We start from the raw sequence: 6,000 nt of genomic DNA, 5'->3' as shown, positions 1-6,000 counted from the left end.
GCAAACAAACAAGCTGTCTGCACCTTAATGTTTATTGCAGTTCAATTCACAATAGCTAAGACCTGGAACCAACCCAAATGCGCATCAACAGTAGACCGGATAAAGAAATTATGGGATATGTACTCTATAGAATACTATACAGCAGTCAAAAACAACGAAATCCAGTCATTTGTAACAAGATGGAGGAATCTGGAAAGCATTATGCAGAGTGAAGTAAGCCAGTCCCAAAGGGACAAATATCATATGTTCTCCCTGATCGGGGACAACTAACTGAGCACCAAAGGGGAAACCTGTTGAAGTGAAATGGATACTATGAGAAACAGTGACTTGATCAGCCCTTGTCCTGACTGTTGATGTACAATTTAATACTTATTTTCAGATGGGTCACTTCTGATTTTTGAAGAATTGTTCCACTTCTTGCCATTTTAAAATTTAGAAATGGGGTGGGTATTTGGCTCAGTCTTCAGGACGCTGCTTAGGCTAGCGTCATGTTGTAGTGCTGGGTTCGCATCATGGCCCTCCTGCTTCTAGCCTCCTGCTAACATGCACCCCGGGGAGCAGTGGGTGGTGATTCATACAGTTGGTTCCATACCACCACATGGGAAGCCTGGATCGAGTTTCCAGTTCCCAGTTTCGGCCAGGCCCAGTCTCAGGTGTTGTGGATGTTCGGGGAGTGAACCCAAACGTCAGTCTCTCAAATACATCACTACATAAAAAATTTTTAAAAATTTATAAAGCTGTTTATGATGGTCCCACATGGTTTGGAATTAGTTTGTGTTCTCCAAAGGTCTATGTGTTTAAGACTTGTCCTCACGGTGGTGCTACTGAGAGGTGACAGAACCTTTTAGGAGGTGGGGATTCTTAGGTTTTGGAGGCATGCCCTGAGAAGGACTCCCTAGTGGTTCTTAGGAGAGAATTTCTTATGAAATCTGAGTTTGGCCCCACGCTCTGGCTTCCTGGCTCACCACGTGCTCCTTCCTCTGCATACACTCTGCTGTATATCAATTGCCATAGGCCAATAACAGAGCCAAAGCCTGCACCATGCCACTTGGACATCAAACTTCCAAAACTCCTCAAACCTTTGTCTTTACGTGAGTTGCCTCAGGTGGTTCATTGTGGTAATACAAAGACAACACACACTTTGTGGTTCTTTCAGTGCCTGAAGGATCTATAGTGACATCTCTCCATGTATTTTGATATTGGTGACTATTTTATTTTTATAATTATCAGTCCTATTAGAGGCTTATCATTTGTATTGATATTTTTGAAGAAACATCTCCTTGCATCAGTAGTTGTTCACTGTTTTTCTATTTTCAATCCCACTGATTACTTTTATCTTTACTATTTTTTTTCACCTGCTTATTTTGAGTTTATTTTGCTCTTTTTCTAGTTTCTGGAGGTAGAAATTTAGATCATTGACTTGAGAGCAATTCTCTCTAATGTAAGAATTTAGTCATACACATTTTCTTCTATTTTAGCTGTATCGTCCTACATATTTTGATATTATGTGTTCGCATTTTCAGTTATTTCTATATATTTTTATTTCCACTTGATACTTCTATTTAATCCCCTGTTTATTAGTATGTTGCTTAACTTTGAAGTATTCAGAGAATTTGATCTTATATTTCCAAAAATGATTTCTAGTTTGGTTTCATGTGATCAAAGAACATAGCCCACAAGATTTTGATGCTTTCAAACTTGTTGAGGTTTTTAATTAATGATCTGGATATGATATGGCACACACACAGAATGTTCCAGGAATATGTGAAAAGCTGTATATTCTATTGTTGTTAGGAAATTGCTGCTCTCCATATGTCAATTAAATCCTATTGGCTGACTGTGCTAATTCTTACATATCCTTTGTGATTTCATACCTGGTAGTTATCCCAGTTGATGAAAGTAGGCTATGTGAGTTTGCAGCTATAACTGTCCATTAGTGCATTTGTCTTCTGTTAGCTCTATCAGTTTTTTTTTCTTCATGTATTTTGAGGCTCTAAGCTTTTTGTATTTTGGGGGGCATGTACAAATTTATGGTGTTGAATCTTTTTGAAAGATTGATCTTTTTATCATTAAACTCATGTAGGGTGTCTTTTTGCCAACAGTAATTTTCTTTTAATTTCTAAAATGTAGTATTGAGTCACTCTTGCTTTTTTTTAAAAAAATATAGTCTATCTCTATCTATTCTTTTATTTGTAATCTATGTATGCCATTCTATATGAAGTTACTTGTGGATAGCATACTTTTGGAGAATCTTTTTATAACATGCTCTGCCAATTTATGTGGTTTAATTTGTTTCAAAGGGAACCACAGGTGACAGGGTCCACCTAGTTATCAGGATAGGCCCTGTCTTAAGAGGGGTGCAAGGTATCTGTCTTAGTGGGGGTCTCTTTCAGTCAGAGGGTTCTGTGGCACCTGGGATATGCGGGATACAACACTGGATCCCCTGGGACTTATTCCATGTGGTTCTTCAAGTCTGAGAGCTCCTCCCAGAGCTGTCGCATGCGTTTTTTCTTGTGTTACATACAAAATTTTTTAGATGTATGTGGTGGGACTTAGGAGGAATGACCCTACTCAATCCTGGAGGAGTTGCAAGTCTGAATAGTCAGTTTTTAACTCATTCCCAAATTTTCATTGCAAGCCTACTGTGTGCCAGGCACTCTGCTAAGTATGTTGCTAAATAGGTCAGACTGAATGAGAAAAGAAAGGAGGGGGCAAAAGAAGAAAGAAGGAACTATTACCTTCCTGCTTTTCTAGGGACCCAGACTACTTAGCCTCTTCTCATTCCCTGCTCTCATTGCCCTTTGAAACCCCCCTTTACAGAACTCACAACACTGGCATCTCCTGGTTCAGTGTCCATCATTTGTCCAAACTGAGACCTGTTTATCTTTCTCACTGCAATATCCCATCATGTGGTGCAAAGATTGGCACAAGACAGGCACCTGCCAATACTCATTAGGAGGATGAATGGTCAAATTCAAGGCAGCTTCCCTCCTCTCTGGCTTCTTTCTCACTGTTGCTCTTCATCTCTGGTGCAGTTGCTGCAAGACGTCTGATTTCAAGTCAGTTTTTAAGTCCTTCCTCTTGGCAACAGAAACAAACTCCATATGTGCTCACCTGTTTCTCATTTAAGGAAGTCTTTTCACTGTGGCTATAAAGTCCAACCAACCTCGCATACCCACAGGACTCCACCAAGATGCATCACCCCTGCCGTCCCACAGGGCTAATAGAAAGTCAGAGTTATTTCACCCATAGCAGCATTGGCTGTATGTGCATTGATGGTTCAGCTGAAAACACAGAGAGGAGAACGTTGACGTCAGAACAGAATAAACACCTCGAACAGGTGATTATCACAAGGCAAAGAGTATAAACCTGGCTGTTCAGTTTTCTATCCTGAGAGGGTTGCTTCGCTCTGTAACCCCTGGAAATTCAAGACTCTGAATTATCCTTTCCAGTGTCCGGGGTTTTCTTTCCTTTCTTATTCAGCATAACTGCTTCTGAAATATGCTGCAGCAGTGATCTCTATCACACTGCCCTTCAGCCAGCCCTGAAAGCAATTTCCTACAGGAACGTCCCTTCTTTTCGGAAATGGTGTCAACCTTTCTAACCTACTCATTTTTATGGCATTTGTTTGTTTTGTTTTGTTTACCCTTAGAGGATATTAAATTTTTATGTGGCTTAACTTATCTGTGAGTTAGTCCAAAGAAGTGTTTCACAACAAATAGGATGATTTAAAAGCATTTTGATTTCTCAGGAAGGCTGTTAATACACACTGAAAATTGCGTGGCAGCAAAATGAGATACTCTCAGCAGTACAGAGTTTATCTAGGCTTGCCCATATAAAACAGGCCTCATTTAGCATTAAATCTCATTTTATGCGATCAGGGTTTATTTTTAAATGGGCCACTCAGGATTCATGCTTTAAGACTTCTTTACTGAGTATCATCAGAAGGTCCTACAACCCTCCATATACACCCTCAGAGCATAAACTAAATTTGCCTCGGTTTTAGACAAATTGGCATGGTATACATAGTGTGTATCTAGTGTATAATTATTAAAGAAAAACTATGAATAATACATGTAGAAGCACTTTGGAAAATGGCAACATTATATAGGAATACAAGTTATTAATATTATCAGGTACTTTGCCTGGTTTCTTTAGACATGTTAAGAACTCATTGTTTGCAAATGACAAATTGCTTCAAATGAATAGTCCAAGATAGCCTTAGGATTCCAAAGTACATAGAAGTTCATATTGTGAGTCATTAATAGCATTTTTAAATATAAATAAGGCTGCTTAGAAAGGAGGGAATGTATCAAATATTAAGAAAAAAGGAGAGCTATAAAAGCTATTCTTATTACATGTATAGAATTCCTGGCTTTGGTCTGCCAACCCTGGCTGTTACAGCCATTTGGGGAGTAAACCAGTGGATGGAAGCTCACTCTCACTCACTCTCTCAGCCTTTCAAATAAATAAATAAGCTGTCAAAAAAAATCCCTATGGCATCTATTGCTACCAGCACTGACATATTAACTTTTTTTACCCTTCGTCTATGGTGATGTCAATACATTCCTGATAGAATGACAGTAGAAAGGGCATCACTCGAGGTCAACATCTGAGCTTCTGTAACAATGCTTCAGAGGCAACAAGAGCTGCCCACATGAATGAAATTTCTCTTGTGGCAAAAATTGTCTAATACTTTACCCTCTGGCATTTTTCCTTTTGAGAAATCTCAAGTGAAATATAAAGCAGTAGGATAGGGACAGTGGAGTTTCTCCAACAACGCTTTTTTAAATTTCTGATTGACAAGTTTCAAAGAATTTGGACAGGTGAGGATCTAATATAGAAAGCTAAACTCATCATACATACTTTCTTCCAGTATTAGAAAGAAAGAAATATTTAATGAAAGAAATTTCTTACAAGCTTTGTAGTGGGCCTCCCAAGATGTCCGGGTCTGTACCCTCAGAACTTCTGCTTCTTACCTTATATGGCAAAAGAGACTCTGCAGGTGTAATCAGGGTAAAGATTCTGACAAGAAGGTACCCAGGTCAGGTCAGAGTCACAGTGGTCCTTATAACAAGGAGCACATAAGAAACAACAGGTGAAGTCAGGACTAAAGCAGAGGTTGGAGTGACACATTCTCGAAATGGAGGAAGGGGCCACAAGCCAAGGAATACAGGCAGTCGCCAGAAACTGGAAAAGACAAAGGAGTGAATACTCTCCTGAAACTACAGAAGGCACGAACCCTGTTCAAAGCTTAACTTTTGCTCATTGAAACTGACTGTGGACTTTGGACCTCCAGAACTATAAGAGAGCCCATTTGTGTTGTTTAAGCCACCAAATTTGTGATAAATTGCTAGCACAGCAATAGAAAATTAAAACAAGCCCATCTTCTCAATGTAATTGCTATTAAGAGTGTTTTTTCAAAATGAGAACTTATAAATATTTACAGTAATTACTTTGGATTGCCATTTACCAGACTATTGAAGAGTTAAAGGAAAATTTTTTTAAAGCTAAGTGATACTTACCATTTTATTTTAAAAGAACATTAAGGGAGTATACTTAATATACTCTTTTATTCTACCAGCTCAATCAGTGTCACTTACAAATTGGCGTGTTTCTATCACTTTGAATCGGAAATTTTAAAATCATTGATTGAGCCCTATAAGTACATCACTTCAGTGCTGAGTGGTGACAGGTATAGAGACGATGACAACTGTAATGCCACTGTGATTTTCCTTTTTGTTTAGCACTGTGCTGTAACTCAGATCCTATCACTATTGCTCAAAATGAGAAAATGTATATTGAGCAGTCCAGATCATAATTTAGTTTTTATATCCTTTGTAAAGGTACTAAAAACCCAAACTCTCAAGAAGAACCCCAAGAGGTTAATTACACAAGTCATGGAATTTTTGCTCTGTTTTCTTAAATATTGAGAATTTATTGAAGATTTTACACTTGAACATATTATTTAAAATATAATCTTCCTTTCTGTGTGACAGT

Source organism: Oryctolagus cuniculus, chromosome 8 (genome assembly GCF_051225735.1).
Source record: "Oryctolagus cuniculus isolate XC-2025 breed Fujian yellow rabbit chromosome 8, ASM5122573v1, whole genome shotgun sequence".
Lineage (NCBI taxonomy): Eukaryota > Metazoa > Chordata > Mammalia > Lagomorpha > Leporidae > Oryctolagus > Oryctolagus cuniculus.
The sequence above is the reverse complement of the archived record's forward strand: the minus strand, read 5'-3'. Positions refer to the sequence as shown.